The sequence below is a fragment of the Ursus arctos genome, unplaced genomic scaffold (assembly GCF_023065955.2).
Source record: "Ursus arctos isolate Adak ecotype North America unplaced genomic scaffold, UrsArc2.0 scaffold_19, whole genome shotgun sequence".
NCBI classification, from domain to species: domain Eukaryota; kingdom Metazoa; phylum Chordata; class Mammalia; order Carnivora; family Ursidae; genus Ursus; species Ursus arctos.
The window spans coordinates 42,276,846-42,293,882 of NW_026622863.1; the positions used below are offsets into that span (position 1 = coordinate 42,276,846).

Genomic DNA, 17,037 nt, shown 5'->3' on the forward strand with positions numbered 1-17,037 from the left:
ATGGAAACTTTGCACCCATTATCTGTTTAGATATTATCTTTTCTTCCCCCCACCTTTGGCACTCCAATAAGAGTTATGTTAGACCTTTTCATTCTATCGTCCCCCAATTTTCATTGAGGTATAACTGAATATTAAAATTGTATATATTTAAGGAACACAATTTGATGGTTCGATATATGCATATTGTGAAATGTAACCACAATCAAGCTAATTAACATATTCATTCTACATCTTAGTCCTCTGTTGGATATGTGGTTTACAAATATTTTCTCCTAGACTATACCTTGTCTGTTTATCCTCTTAATGTGGATTTTCACAGACCAAAGACTTTACTTTTAATGAAGTCCATTTTTCAGTTTTTCCTTATATGGATTATGCTTTTGATATCATGTCTAAGAACTCTACCTAGCCCTCAATCCTAAAGATTTTCTCCTATGTTTCTTCCTACAAGCTTTATAGTTTTAATGTTTAAGTCTGTGATCCGTTTTGAATTGATCTTCATATAAGGTGTGAGAATTAGGTCAAAGTTCATTTTTAAATTTTCTTCGTTCTGCTTGCTTTGTGTGTATATTGCTCTTTTTTTCCTAGGTTGTTGAGGTGGGAGCTTATTAGATTATTGATTTGGGATTCTTCTTCTTTTCTAATGTATTCCTTTAGTGCCAAAAATTTCCCCATACCGCTGTTTTAGCTGTGTCCCATGAATTTTGATATTTTATATTTTCATTCAACTTAATGTAATTTTCTAATTCCCCTTAAGGTTTCCTCTTTGACCCATAGTTTATTTAGAAGAGTGTTTAGTTTGTTGTTTAGTTTCTAAGTGTTAGAAGACTTTCCTGTTTTCTGTTATTGATTTCTAATTTGATTCCACTGTGGTCAGAGACTATCCTCCACGTGATTTCAATTCTTTTAAATATTTTGAGGTTTATTTTATGGCCATGCTTTTGGTATATCTCATTATATGGTCCGTGAACATTTGAAAAGAATATGTTTCCTGCTGCTGTTGGGTCAAATGTTCTATACATGTCAATTAGATCCTGTTGGTTGCTGAGTTCTCTAAAGATGATAAGCCTGGAGCGATTTGAACCTGGAAATAGACTGGTTGAAAATTTTTGCACAAACTGGTTGTTCTCCCCCTTTACTTTTCCTCTCTTACGTAATCAAATACACTGCACGGGGGTTTGATCTCTGGATAAAATGACCCAGGAAGGATGTGCATCTGCACAAATGAAGACAGGATTGAGGCATAGGCAGTCTGAGTGAAAAACCAGAACTGTGGGCCTCTGAGGACCTTACCTATCCTAGCCCCAAACACCAGTAACTCAGGAGACTAGACCTATTTTCTGCTGTTTTCTGCTGTAAACCAAAGAGTGCTCTCTGGCAGTCTTCTGATGAAAAGGCTGGCTCTAATGTCTGCCAGTTGAGAAATTTTACCTCTTGACTGGAGGCAAGGATTACCACACATTTCAGAAAAGTATCCCATGTACAAAGGAAGAAAAACAATTCAAGTTTTTTTGAAAAGAAATTTGATTTGGACATAAAAGACAAAAATGGACAAGAAAACTTTGAACAACTATAATTACCCTGAGAGACTGAAAATTATATTGCATCCATAAATAAGAACAGAAAGCTATGAAGAAGGAAAAATTAGGCACAACTCAGGAACAATCCTTCCAGCAAATACAAATTCCAGGGAAAAAATCCTGAAATAGAGAAGACTGCAAAAAACCAAAAATATAAGAAAAATTCTCAGATCTGGAGCCTACAGACTAAAAAATCTCACCTATATCTAGCATAAAAAATGTTTAAAGATCCATGCCATAAGTCATGAAATTTCAGTACACTGGGGATGTAAATAGCATTAAGTATTTGAAATGGGAGACATAAGATTATGCATAGAGTAACAGAAAACAATTGGTATTAGATTTGACAACATAAGCTACCAGAAAACTTTAAAGTGATGTTTCTAAGTTTTGAATAGTGGCAAAGTGTGAGAGTGGAATTAAGACATTTCCAAACATTAAAGAACCAAGAAATGTAACACATATATCTAAAGGAAGCTGTTGGAAAAAGAACTTTAATGAAAATGAAAAGTTAACTTAATTCCAGGAAACAGTAATCCAATTCAAAACAATGAAAGTAAGTTTCAGGACAACTGTAGAGTCCAACTGAAGCCCCAGAATGGTAGGCTGAGAGATTCTAATGGATATCTGAAAAAAAATCATCTGTGGTCATTTAACATAAATATGGAACATTTATCTGTGGAAAATCTCTAAAAATTAAGAACAGATACAAAGAAAACTAATTAAATCTTTAATGAAAAATATCTAGAAAATCTATTTGGTTTTGAATAAAAAATAATATACATTATTATATAAAGACCACATATTGACTTAATGAGTAATCGAGATATAACCATATCTGGATGTGGTCAAGGAGAAAGAAAAAGATGGAAGGGTTTTTTTTGTTCTAAATGAAATATTATTACGCTGAACATTTTTATTACTAAAGACATTTTTAACTACTAAAATGAAACTGATCTTTTGGGGCGCCTGGGTGGCACAGCGGCTTAGGGGCGTGATCCCAGCGTTATGGGATCGAGCCCCACATCAGGCTCCTCCACTATGAGCCTGCCTCTTCCTCTCCCACTCCCCCTGCTTGTGTTCCCTCTCTCGCTGGCTGTCTCTATCTCTGTCGAATAAATAAATAAAATCTTTAAAAAAAAATGAAACTGATCTTTTAGCTAAAAGTGTTCAAAGAAACTTGTATTATCCAAGACTAATTGAAAACATCATTGAATTCATCCAAGATTTCATCTAGGTACAGATAAAAAAACCCAAAAAAACAAAACAAACAAACAAACAAAACCCAATCTACAGATGAATATTGCAAGTGCAGCTATAAGAGAAAATGAAGTGCCCTTCTTTTGTTTTATGAAGTCTTATTATTTTCAACTTCTCGATTATATAGTCCTACAATCTTATCACTCAGAAATAATGAAAATCTTACCTCTTCCTTTCCAATATTTTCTTACCTACAATTATTTTACTCACTTAAATGCCATAGCACCACATTCTTGAGGGCACATTTAATGGCCAAGATTCTGACCATCAAAATCCCAACACCAAGTAACATAGTGATCCATACTGGGGAGGAAAAGTTTTCCTTTGCCCTACAAGATTCTTCTGGTTGGTCTAAGAATTAAATTGACATGAGACAGATTAACAGGAGATATATAAAAGTTTAATAACATGTATACTTCCTGTATACAAGGGAGGGACCTAGGAAAACCCCCAAATGGCCAACGCCATCACCTTAATTACCATCTTCAGCTAAACACAAAAGAAGATGCTGGGGTGGAGAGTCAGTTATGGAAGGTTACCGGGAAAAGCGTAATAAACAAGGATAAGGTTGTTATGTAGATTTAAGTCCATGCCTTCTCCACTGAAAACATTCTAGAAATTTAGGTTCCCTCTTCTTGGTACAGTGAGGGAAACACCCTTACAAATGGAGATTTCCCTTATAAATGTAAAAATTTTTTTTAAGATTTTATTTATTTATTTGAGAGAGAGAGAGAGCACAAGTAGGGTGAGGGTCAGAGGGAGAAGCAGACTCTCTGCTGAGCAGGGAGCCCAATGTGGGACTCAATCCCGGGATCATGTCCTGAGCCGAAGGCAGATGCTTAACAACTGAGCCACCCGGCATCCTAAATGTAAATGTTTCTTGCAAAAAATAACTTCTACTCAGTTTCAGAGCTTCTCCTGTGTTTGCAGTTTCTTAAAAATAATCAGCCTGAAATAATCCTTATGCTAAAGAGACACATTTTGGGTGGCAAATTCTGCTCCCCTACACACCACAAACCTAATACCCATGGAAATTAAGAAGCAGAAGTGCAGGCCTATCAAAACCATGCCAGAAATAACACATAACAGGGCTATAGGAGAGAAAAATTTTTTACCTTGACCCATTTTGGGTTTTCAGCTGGGGCTCTGTAACAAAAGACAGATTAACAGGAGACAATTTATTAACATGTGTGCACATGTCATATGGGAGAAAACAAGAGTAACTCAAAAGTGGTGGCTTAGCATTCAACAAATAATAAGTTTGTAGAGAACGGATAAATTAAAGCAGTTTTAGGCTCCCAAGTGTGGCAATCTGTGAAAGTAAACTAATGGAGTAAGGTTTATTTGCAGATTCCTTTGGTGCCATCTATGGGCTAAGAGTCTAGAGTTATGTCCAATAAAGAAGAATGTACACCCTGCCTTTAGGCAGAAATGGGGGAGGGCAGAGAGAACTTTTCCTAACTTTCATGCTTATAAATTGCCTCCAGTTCAAAATAATTTTTATGTCAAAAAGGTATATATTGGGGTGACATAGTCTGGTTTCTTTCACCACCTTCAACGATACACACAGTCTGAGGCACTTCACAGTTATAAAAGAAACAGGCCCCAAATGGAGTCACTTACCCCAGAGAGCAAACCAATATTAACAATTCTAATTAATTAGCAATTGCAGTTTCAACCACTCCCAGAAATGTGACCTTTGAACAGTCCATCTGAAATTTCCTGAGCAGCACTGGAAAGGTAATCTGCGAAATAAGACTCCTGCCTATTCCCTTCCCTCAAAAAGATGACCGGGCCTATAACAACCCTTTCTTTTGCTAATAATTTCCTTGCCCCACCGACCTGCCTCTAAAACCTTCCATTCTGTAAAACTCCTGGGAATGTCTATTTATTACTAGGGATGCTGCCCAACTCATGAATAGTTAAATAAGGCCAATGAGATCTTCCAATTTACTCCCTTGACTTTCATTTTTTAATGCCACAAACCACAGTGAGACTTCAGAGATCCCTAAACCTAGCATCATAGTAAGGCATAATCACGCACAGTGTTCTCTGTGGTGCCTTCCCAGTCCTGCGTCCAAAGAATGAGGGGAAACAGCTCCAAGCAGGAAAAAACACAACCCGGTCTTAGATCACACACTCAGGCTCTCGAGGCACCACGCCAGTACCTCAGGAAACGCCACGTGAACCATGAGCAGGGCACTGGTATCAGTCAGGATCATCGCTTCAAGCCTAAATAAAGATTTGGACAGTCCCCAAGCCGAGCGCGGGCTCCAACCTCTTTTAGGACGCCCCTTACCCTTCGCGCTACCCGCAGCCCCCAGCGGTTGTAGCTCCGAGAGCTTCCCCCACCTCAGGAGAGCCCAGGGTTCGCCCCCCTACCCACTCCCGCGCCTGCGTACTCTGGACAGAAACGGCAACTCCCCGGAGCCTCAAGGCTTGGCACTTGAGGGCGGTGTTCGCGGCTCAGTGGGGGGCGGAGCCAAGAGCCAAAAGAAAAAAGCCAGACTACAGCTTTTGTGATTTTGGACTACAGTTCCAACAGGGGAGCAGGCTCGGTTTATCCTCGGTAGCACCGGTCTCTCACAGGGTTGAAAAGCCCCGGCCCTACCGGAACTCTGCTTCTCCACTCGGTCGGCCAGCTGAGGATCGGGCCCCATTCTCCCCAGCCAGCCCTTCCTGAGGAACCGAGGCACTTGCCCCCGCCCCCTGCGCGCTTGCGCACTGAGCCGCGATAGGCGCTCTGGAAGCCCGCAGACTTGAGGGCTGGGTGGTCCTCAGAGCCCGTCGCGGCCGTAATGCGTGGAGCCAGGCTCTGTTGTGGCCGCTGCTTTTCTGAAGGAAACGAGTACGGGAAGGGCCAGATTCTGTGGACCGGACCGGGAGTCGGTCCTGGGGCTTCGGCCTACGGGGCGATTCCTCCCGAGTGAGGAGACCCGGACGAGGTGGGTTTAAACTCGTGGGGCAATAAAGGCGCCGGGCCGGGTTTGTGGGCGCGGCCTGTTCTGCAATGTGAGACCCTGCGGTCCCACGCTCCTCGGTCTTCTCCTCAACCACCTAGGCCTGGCCGTAGGGGGCAGTCGGAGGTGGAGCCCCAGAATAAAGGTCCCCTGCAGAACGCTGGAGATTCAGGGCTGGCCTCTGAGGGCTGGAGGACCCGCTCGACGGAAGAAGTCGCCGTGGGCCGTCCCACGGGGTGAGCAGTAGCGATGTCCGAACTACAGTGTACCCAGAGCTGCGAACCTGGACACGGGTGACCGCAAACCTTTTCTCGTTTGCCTCTCGTTTCCGTTTGTGCTTGCCTGTGATGGTTAGAGAGGGTCACGGGGCATGGAGGGTGGTTTCTAACCGATCAAGAAAAGTCTGGGGTGTAATGAACAATGTTTGTTTCCCCCCCCCACCCGGCCAGTCTCCAGAGAAGGCCTTTGAAGTGAAAAGAATCGCTGCCGCGCCTCGGAAAGCCAGATTCTGCGTGAGTTTGTGCTGCTTCTTTGTTTCCGTGAAATGCATTTGATTTTCAGAACACTGGGCTTCTTGATTTTCTTCCCTTGCAGTGTGATGCTTAAGAATGGTCTATTCATTGATTTGGGCCTTAAGATTTCCCTACGTAGTTAACGGCAGAGGACCTAATTAATAGGTAACACTCTCTGGTGTCCATTTAATGCAGTTCTACTGTTAGTTAACCGTATGCTGTATATTCAAGTGCTTTGTGAGCACTTTTCTTAACGATTCTGATTATGGAAATACCCCTTTTGGAAGTCAATGTTCATGCTTTGTTTTCGACTGTGGTTTGTTAAGGAGTAGTTTAGGGTTGTTTAGATACCTTCAATGATTCCAGAATAGGGATGAGGGTTTTTTCCCAGGGGACTCCATGATTGGAAATTTTTGGTACCAGCCAGATGTGGTTAGAGGTTTGGTAGCGTGAGTTTGTTTTGCTTTATTTTTGACAAATACAAAATGATATGTACTTAAGGTGTACAACATTATGTTTGGGTATATGTATACATGGTGGAATGGAATGATTACCACAGTCAGACTAATTAACATCCATCACCTCATAGTTACTTTTGTGTGTGGTGAGAAAACTTAAGATCTACTCTCTTAGCAAATTTCAAGTATATAATAAAGTAACCGTGCTGTACATTAGGTCTTAAGAACTTACTCATCTTATGACTGAAACTTGTACCATTAGTTTGTTTGGGGTATGTTTGTTTTTTTTTTAAGATTTTATATATTTATTCCATAGAGATAGAGACAGCCAGCGAGAGAGGGAACACAAGCAGGGGGAGTAGGAGAGGAAGAAGCAGGCTCCCAGTAGAGGAGCCTGACGTGGGGCTCGATCCCAGAACGCCGGGATCACGCCCTGAGCCGAAGGCAGACGCTTAACCGCTGTGCCACCAAGGCGCCCCTATTAGTTTGTTTGGGGTATGTTTTTGTTTTTTGTTTTTGTTTTTTTTGTGTGTGGTTTTATTTATTTTTATTTTTTTTTAAAGATTTTATTTATTTATTTATTTTTTAATTAATGAATTTTTTATTATATTATGTTAGTCACCATACAGTACATCCCCAGTTTCCGATGTAAAGCTCGATTCATTAGTTGCGTATAACACCCAGTGCACCATGCAATACGTGCCCTCCTTACTACCCATCACCAGTCTATCCCATTCCCCTACCCCCCTCCCCTCTGAAGCCCTCAGTTTGTTTCTCATAGTCCATTAGTCTCTCATGTTTCATTCCCCCCTTCTGATTACCTCCCCTTTCTTTATCCCTTTCTTCCCCTACCGATCTTCCTAGTACTTATGTTCCATAGATGAGAGAAATCATATGATAATTGTCTTTCTCTGCTAGACGTATTTCACTTAGCATTATCTCCTCCAGTGCCGTCCATGTTGCAGCAAATGTTGAGAATTCGTTCTTTCTGATAGCTGAGTAATATTCCATTGTATATATGGACCACATCTTCTTAATCCAGTCATCTGTTGAAGGGCATCTCGGCTCCTTCCACGATTTAGCTATTGTGGACATTGCTGCTATGAACATTGGGGTGCATATGGCCCTTCTCTTCACTACATCTGTATCTTTGGGGTAAACACCCAGTAGCGCAATGGCTGGATCATAGGGTAGCGCAATTTTTAACTTTTAAGGGACCTCCACACTGTTTTCCAGAGTGGCTGTACCAACTTGCATTCCCACCAACAGTGTAGGAGGGATCCCCTTTCTCCACATCCTCTCCAACAATTGTTTCTTGCCTTGTCTATTTTTGCCATTCTAACTGGCGTAAGGTGGTATCTCAATGTGGTTTTGATTTGAATTTCCCTGATGGCTAATGATTTTGAACATTTTTTCATGTGTCTGTTAGCCATTTGTATGTCTTCATTGGAAAGGTGTGTGTTCATATCTTCTGCCCATTTTTTGATTTGTTTATTTGTTTCTCGTGTATTGAGTTTGAGAAGTTCTTTGTAGATCTTGGATACCAGTCCTTTATCTGTAGTGTCATTTGCAAATATCTTCTCCCATTCCGTAGGCAGCCTCTTACTTTTTTTGACTGTTTCCTTGGCTGTGCAGAAGCTTTTTATTTTGATGAAGCCCCACAAGTTCATTTTATCTTTTGTTTCTCTTGCCTTTGGGGATGTGTCATGAAAAATGTTGCTTTGGCCGATGTTATAGAGGTTGCTGCCTATGTTCTCCTCTAGAATTTTGATGGATTCCTGTCTCACATCGAGGTCTTTCATCCATTTGGAGTTTATTTTTGTGTATGGTGTGAGATAGTGGTCAAGTTTCATTCTTTTGCATGTAGCTGTCCAATTTTCCCAGCACCATTTATTGAAGAGACTGTCTTTTTTCCACTGGATGTTTTTTCCTGCTTTATCAAAGATTAGTTGCCCAAGGAGCTGAGGGTCCATTTCTGGGCTCTCTATTCTGTTCCATTGGTCTATGTGTCTGTTTTTGTGCCAGTACCATGCTGTCTTTGTGATCACAGCTTTGTAGTACAGCTCGAAATCCGGCATTGTGATGCCCCCAGCTTTGTTTTTCCTTTTCAACAGTTCCTTGGAGATTCGGGGCCTTTTCTGGTTCCATACCAATTTAAGGACTATTTGTTCCTGTTCTTTGAAAAATGTCCTCGGTATTTTGATCGGGATAGCATTGAAAGTGTAGATTGCTCTGGGTAGCATGGACATTTTAACTATGTTAATTCTTCCGATCCATGAGCATGGAATATCTTTCCATCTTTTTATGTCTTCCTCAATGTCTTTCAAGAGTGATTTATAGTTTCTAGAATATAGGTCCTTTACGTCTCTGGTTAAGTTAATTCCAAGGTAACGTATGGTTTTTGGTGCTATTGTAAATGGGATGGATTCCCTAATTTCTCTTTCTTCAGTCTCGTTATTCGTGTCTAGAAATGCAACTGATTTCTGAGTATTGATTTTGTATCCCGCCACATTACTGAATTGCTCTATAACTTCTAATAGCTTGGGAGTGGCTTCTTTTGGGTTTTCCATATACAGTATCATGTCATCTGCGAAGAGAGACAGTTTAACTTCTTCTCTGCCGATTTGAATACCTTTTATCCCTTTTTGTTGTCTGATTGCTGTTGCAAGGACTTCTAGTACTATGTTGAATAATAGTGGCGAGAGTGGGCATCCTTGTCGAGTTCCTGATCTTAAGGGAAAGGCTTCCAGCTTTTCCCCATTGAGAATAATATTTGCAGTAGGCTTTTCATAGATGGCTTTTATGAGATTGAGAAATGTACCTTCTATTCCTACACTCTGAAGGGTTTTAATCAGGAAAGGGTGCTGTATTTTGTTAAATGCTTTTTCTGCATCCATTGAGAGGATCATATGGTTCCTGAGTCTTTTCTTGTTGATATGATGTATCACGCTGATCGATTTACGAATGTTGAACCACGCTTGCATCCCAGGTATGAATCCCACTTGGTCATGATGGATAATCCTTTTAATGTACTGTTGGATTCTATTAGCAAGTATCTTGTTGAGGATTTTGGCGTCCATATTCATTAGGGAAATCGGTCTGTAATTCTCCTTTTTGAGGGGGTCTTTGCCTGGTTTGGGGATCAAGGTAATATTGGCCTCATAGAATGAGTTGTTAGCTTTCCTTCTGTTTCTATTTTTTGAAATAGCTTTAGGAGAATAGTATTATTTCTTCTTTGAATGTTTGGTAGAATTCCCCAGGAAAACCGTCTGGGCCTGGTGTTTTGTTATTTGGAAGGTTGTTTATCACTGACTCAACCTCTTCATAATTCATTGGCCTGTTTAAGAAATCAATTTCTTCCTGTTTCAATCTTGGTAGTTTATAGGTTTCCAGGAAGGCCTCCATCTCTTCCAGATTGCTTAGTTTTTTGGCATATAGCTGTTGATAATAGTTTCTAAAATTCCTTCCAATTTCATTGGTGTTGGTCATGACCTCTCCTTTTTCATTCATTATTTTAATAATTTGGGTCCTTTCTCTTTTCTCTTGGATAAGTCTTGCCAGTGGTCTGTCAATTTTATTGATTCTCTCAAAGAACCAGCTTCTAGTCCTGTTGATTTGCTCTACTGTGCTTCTGATTTCTAATTCATTGATTTCTGCTCTCATCTTGGTCAACTGTTTCCTTGTGAGTGGATTAGGCCTGTCCCTCTGTTGCTGTTCCAGCTTCTTGAGGTGAGAATATAAAAACTGCATTTTAGATTTTTCTATTCTTTTGAGTGAGGCTTGGATGGCTATGTATTTCCCCCTTAGGACTGCCTTTGCAGTATCCCATAGGTTTTGGACCGTTGTGTTTTCATTCTCGTTGGTCTCCATAAATTGTTTAATTTGATTTTTGATTTCCTGGTTTATCGAGTCATTCCTGAGCAGGAAGGTTCTTAGTCTCCAAGTGTTTGAGTTTCTTCCAAATTTTTCCTTGTGGTTGAGTTCCAATTTCAGAGCGTTGTGGTCTGAGAATATGCAGGGGATAATTTCAATCTTTTGGTATCGGTTGAGACCTGTTTTGTGTCCCAGAACATGGTCTATTCTTGAGAATGTTCCGTGGGCATTAGAATAGAATGAGTATTCTTTGGTTCTGGGGTGTAGTGTTCTCTATATATCTATGAGGTCCAACTCGTCGAGTATGGCATTCAAAGCCTTTGATTCTTTGCTTAGTCTTTGCCAGGGTGTTCTGTCTATTTCTGATAGTGGAGTGTTGAGGTCCCCTACTATTAATGTATTTTTATCTATATGTCTCTTTATTGTGGTTAAGAGTTGGCTTGTGTATCTTGCTGCTCCCCTGTTGGGGGCATATATATTTATAATTGTCATATCCACTTGTTGAATACTTCCCTTAAGAATAATATAGTGCCCTTCTGCATCTCTAACTATAGTCTCTAATTTAAAATCCAATCTATCTGATATGAGAATTGCTACCCCAGCTTTCTTTTGAGGTCCATTGGCGTGAAAGATGGTACTCCATCCCCTTACTCTCAGTCTGAATGCATCTTTGGGTTCGAAATGAGTCTCTTGTAGACAGCAAATGGATGGGTCATGTCTTTTTATCCAATCTGCACCCTGTGGCGAATATGGGAGCGTTTAAACCATTTACATTGACACTAAGAACTGAGAGATAGAATTTTAATGATGCCATGTTGCCAGTAAAATTTTTGTTTGTATAGGTTGTGACTTTCTGTTCTGTATCAGTCTTGGGGCCTTTTTACCTTTATAGAACCCCCCTTAATATCTCCTGTAGGGCTGGTTTCGTGGTTACGAAATTGGTTAATGACTGGCGATTCTGGAATGTCTTTATTTCTCCATCAATTCTGAATGACAGCCTTGCTGGATAAAGGATCCTTGGCTGCATGTTTTTCTCTGAAAGAGCTTTAAAAATGCCCCCCCAAGCCTTTCTCAAATTCCAGGTCTGTGTAGACAGGTCTGACGTAATTCTGATGCCGTTGCCTTGGTACGTGAGAAATTTCTTTGCCCTGGCCGCTTTCAATACTCTATCCTTGGATCTAATATTTGCAAAATGCACTATGACGTGACGTGGCGTAGGTTTGTCGTGGTTGAGCTTGGGGAGGGGTCCTCTCTGCCTCTTGGACACGAATTTTTGTTTCCCTTGCTAGATTAGGGAAGTTTTCAGCTACAATTTGTTCAAATATCTCTTCTAGACTTCTGTTTTTCTCCACCCCCTCGGGGATGCCGATGATTCTGACATTGAAACGTTTCTTTGAGTCAGTAATCTCCCATAACCTACATTCGTGGGCGTGGATTTTTTTAACACCAGGTTCTATTTTCGTTTTTTCCTCTATTAACCCATCCTCCAATTCACTAATACGTTCCTCTGCTTCTGTGACCCTGCCTGTCAGAGCCTCTAGTTTTGCCTGCATTTGGCTCATAGAATTTTTAATTTCTTTTTTTTTCTTATTTAATTTTATTTATTTATTTATTTATTTTTTATTTTTATTTTTTTATAATGATTTTTTATTATATTATGTTAGTCACCATACAGTACATCCCCGGTTTTCGATGTAAGGCTCGATGATTCATTAGTTGTGTATAACACCCAGTGCACCATGCAATATGTGCCCTCCTTACTACCCATCATCGGCCTATCCCATTCCCCCACCACCCTCCCCTCTGTAGCCCTCAGTTTGTTTCTCATAGTCCATAGTCTCTCATGTTTCATTCCCCCTTCTGATTACCCCCCCTTTCTTTAACCCTTTCTTCCCCTACTGATCATTCTAGTTCTTATGTTCCATAGATGAGAGAAATCATATGATAGTTGTCTTTCTCTGCTTGACTTATTTCACTTAGCATTATCTCCTCCAGTGCCGTCCATGTTGTAGCAAATGTTGAGAACTCGTTCTTTCTGATTGCTGAGTAATATTCCATTGTATATATGGACCACAACTTCTTAATCCAGTCGTCTGTTGAAGGGCATCTCGGCTCCTTCCACAATTTAGCTATTGTGGACATTCCTGCTATGAACATAAGGGTGCATATGGCCCTTCTCTTCACTACGTCTGTAACTTTGGGGTAAACACCCAGTAGTGCAATGGCTGGATCATAGGTAGGTCAATTTTTAACTTTTTAAGGGACCTCCACACTGTTTTCCAGAGTGGCTGTACCAACTTGCATTCCCACCAACAGTGTAGGAGGGATCCCCTTTCTCCACATCCTCTCCAACAATTGTTGTTTCTTGCCTTGTCTATTTTTGCCATTCTAACTGGCGTAAGGTGGTATCTCAGTGTGGTTTTGATTTGAATTTCCTTGATGGCTAATGATTTTGAACATTTTTTCATGTGTCTGTTAGCCATTTGTATGTCTTCATTGGAAAAGTGTCTGTTCATATCTTCTGCCCATTTTTTGATTTGTTTATTTGTTTCTCGTGTATTGAGTTAGAGTTCTTTGTAGATCTTGGATACCAGTCCTTTATCTGTAGTGTCATTTGCAAATATCTTCTCCCAATCCGTGGGCTGCCTCTTAGTTTTTCTGACTGTTTCCTTGGCTGTGCAGAAACTTTTAATCTTGATGAAGTCCCATAAATTCATTTTATCTTTTGTTTCTCTTGCCTTTGGGGATGTATCATGAAAAAGGTTGCTTTGGCCGATGTCGTAGAGGTTGCTGCCTATGTTCTCCTCTAGAATTTTGATGGATTCCTGTCTCACCTCGAGGTCTTTCATCCATTTGGAGTTTATTTTTGTGTATGGTGTGAGAGAGTGGTCAAGTTTCATTCTTTTGCATGTAGCTGTCCAACTTTCCCAGCACCATTTATTGAAGAGACTGTCTTTTTCCCACCGGATGTTTTTTCCTGCTTTATCAAAGATTAGTTGCCCAAGGAGCTGAGGGTCCATTTCTGGGTTCTCTATTCTGTTCTATTGGTCTATGTGTCTGTTTTTGTGCCAGTACCATGCTGTCTTTGTGATCACAGCTTTGTAGTACAGCTCGAAATCCGGCATTGTGATGCCCCCAGCTTTGTTTTTCCTTTTCAACAGTTCCTTGGAGATTCGGGGCCTTTTCTGGTTCCATACCAATTTAAGGACTATTTGTTCCAGTTCTTTGAAAAATGTCCTCAGTATTTTGATCGGGATAGCATTGAAAGTGTAGATTGCTCTGGGTAGCATGGACATTTTAACTATGTTAATTCTTCCGATCCATGAGCATGGAATATCTTTCCATCTTTTTATGTCTTCCTCAATGTCTTTTAAGAGTGATTTATAGTTTCTAGAATAAAGGTCCTTTACGTCTCTGGTTAAGTTAATTCCAAGGTAACGTATGGTTTTTGGTGCTATTGTAAATGGGATGGATTCCCTAATTTCTCTTTCTTCGTTCTCGTTATTCGTGTACAGAAATGCAACTGATTTCTGAGCATTGATTTTGTATCCCGCCACGTTACTGAATTGCTCTATAACTTCTAATAGTTTGGGAGTGGCTTCTTTTGGGTTTTCCATATAGAGTATCATGTCGTCTGCGAAGAGAGACATTTTGACTTCTTCTTTGCCGATTTGAATACCTTTGATCCCTTTTTGTTGTCTGATTGCTGTTGCAAGGACTTCTAGTACTATGTTGAATAATAGTGGCGAGAGTGGGCATCCTTGTCGTGTTCCTGATGTTAAGGGAAAGGCTTCCAGCTTTTCCCCATTGAGAATAATATTTGCAGTAGGCTTTTCATAGATGGCTTTTATGAGATTGAGAAATGTACCTTCTATTCCTACACTCTGAAGGGTTTTAATCAGGAAAGGATGCTGTATTTTGTCAAATGCTTTTTCTGCATCAATTGAGAGGCTCATATGGTTCCTGAGTCTTTTCTTGTTAATATGATGTGTCACGCTGATTGATTTGCGAATATTGAACCACGCTTGCATCCCAGGTATGTATCCCACTTGATCGTGATGGATAATCCTTTTAATGAACTGTTGGATTCTATTAGCAAGTATCTTGTGAGGATTTTGGCGTCCATATTCACTGTAATTCTCCTTTTTGAGGGGGTCTTTGCCTGGTTTGGGGATCAAGGTAATATTGGCCTCATTGAATGAGTTTGGTAGCTTTCCTTCTGTTTCTATTTTTTGAAATAGCTTTAGGAGAATAGTATTATTTCTTCTTTGAATGTTTGGTAGAATTCCCCAGGAAAACCGTCCGGGCCTGGAGTTTTGTTATTTGGAAGGTTGTTTATCACTGACTCAATTTCTCCATAATTCATTGGCCTGTTTAAGAAATCAATTTCTTCCTGTTTCAATCTTGGTAGTTTATAGGTTTCCAGGAAGGATTCCATCTCTTCCAGATTGCTTAGTTTATTGGCATATAGCTGTTGATAAAAATTTCTAATAATCCTTCCAATTTCAATGGTGTTCGTCGTGACCTCTCCTTTTTCATTCATAATTTTAATAATCTGGGTCCTTTCTCTTTTCTTTTGGATAAGTGTTGCCAGTGGTCTGTCAATTTTATTGATTCTCTCCAAGAACCAGCTTCTAGTCCTGTTGATCTGTTCTACTGTACTTCTGGTTTCTGCTTGATTGATTTCAGCTCTAATTTTGGTCAACTGCTTCCTCGTGCGTCGATTAGGCCTGTCCCTCTGTTGCTGTTCCAGCTTCTTGAGGTGAGAATATAAAAACTGCATTTTAGATTTTTCTATTCTTTTGAGTGAGGCTTGGATGGCTATGTATTTCCCCCTTAGGACCGCCTTTGCAGTATCCCATAGGTTTTGGACTGTTGTATTTTCATTCTCATTGGTCTCCATAAATTGTTTAATTTGATTTTTGATTTCCTGGTTTATCGAGTCATTCCTGAGCAGGATGGTTCTTAGTCTCCAAGTGTTTGAGTTTCTTCCAAATTTTTCCTTGTGGTTGAGTTCCAATTTCAGAGCGTTGTGGTCTGAGAATATGCAGGGGATAATTTCAATCTTTTGGTATTGGCTGAGACCTATTTTATGTCCCAGAACATGGTCTATTCTTGAAAATGTTCCATGGGCATTAGAATAGAATGAGTATTCTTTGGTTCTGGGGTGTAGTGTTCTCTATATATCTAAGAGGTCCAACTCGTCGAGTATGGCATTCAAAGCCTTTGATTCTTTGGTTAGTTTTTGCCAGGGTGTTCTGTCTATTTCTGAGAGTGGAGTGTTGAGGTCTCCTACTATTAATGTATTTTTATTTGTATGTCTCTTTATTCTGGTTAAGAGTTGGCTTGTGTATCTTGCTGCTCCCCTGTTGGGGGCATATATATTTATAATTGTCATATCCACTTGTTGAATACTTCCTTTAAGAATAATATAGTGCCCTTCTGCGTCTCTAACTATAGTCTGTAGTTTAAAATCTAGTTTATCTGATATGAGAATTGCTACCCCAGCTTTCTTTTGAGGTCCATTTGCGTGGTACTCCATCCCCTTACTCTCAGTCTGAATGCATCTTTGGGTTTGAAATGAGTCTCTTGTAGACAGCAAATGGATGGGTCATTTCTTTTTATCCAATCTGCAACCCTGTGGCGTTTTAAGCAAGAATTTAAACCATTAATATTAAGACTGAGTACTGAGAGATATGCTTTTAATTCTGCCATGTTGTTGTAAAGTCTTTGTTTGTATTGGTTGTGACTTTCTGTTTTGTATCACTGTTGGGGCCTTTTTACTTTTATAGAACCCCCCGTAATACCTCCTGTAGGGCTGGTTTCATGGTTACGAAATTGGTTAGTGACTGTCGATTCTGAAATGTCTTTATTTCTCCATCAATTCTGAGTGACAGGCTTGCTGGATAAAGGATCCTTGGCTCCATGTTTTTCTCTGAAAGAGCTTTAAAAATGCTCCCCCAACCCTTTCTCTCATCCCAGGTCTGTGTAGACAGGTCTGACGTAATTCTGATGCCTTTGCCTTGGTACATGAGAAATTTCTTTGCCCTGGCCGCTTTCAATACTCTATCCTTGGATCTAATATTTGCGAAATGCACTATGACGTGACGTGGTGTAGGTCTGTCATGGTTGAGCTTGGGAGGGGTCCTCTCTGCCTCTTGGACACGAATTTTTGTTTCCCTTGCTAGATTAGGGAAGTTTTCAGCTACAATTTGTTCAAATATCTCTTCTAGACCTCTGTTTTTCTCCACCCCCTCGGGGATGCCGATGATTCTAACATTGGATCGTTTCATTGAGTCAGTAATCTCCCGTAGCCAACATTCGTGGGCGTGGATTTTTTTAAGACCATCTTCTATTTTTATTTTTTCCTCTATTAACCTATCCTCCAATTGAC

At 40.3% G+C, this 17,037-nt stretch overlaps 1 protein-coding gene across 22 annotated transcripts in view; it reads left to right on the plus strand.

Annotated features, from left to right (window-relative positions):
* The first annotated feature begins 1,511 nt into the window (after positions 1 to 1,511).
* The window catches only part of ZFP30 (ZFP30 zinc finger protein), a 34,278-nt gene continuing 18,752 nt past the window's right edge, over positions 1,512 to 17,037 (plus strand). For 8 of the 22 annotated variants that reach the window (XM_048223926.2, XM_026484414.4, XM_044378868.3 and 5 more), the window contains exons 1-3: positions 1,512 to 5,785; positions 5,902 to 6,036; positions 6,250 to 6,312. The gene's annotated coding sequence lies outside the window, so the exon portion shown is untranslated. Of the gene's footprint in view, positions 5,786 to 5,901; positions 6,094 to 6,249; positions 6,313 to 17,037 lie in introns of all 22 variants that reach the window. The other 14 variants (XM_026484415.4, XM_048223928.2, XM_057314729.1 and 11 more) reach the window with 3 other exon arrangements.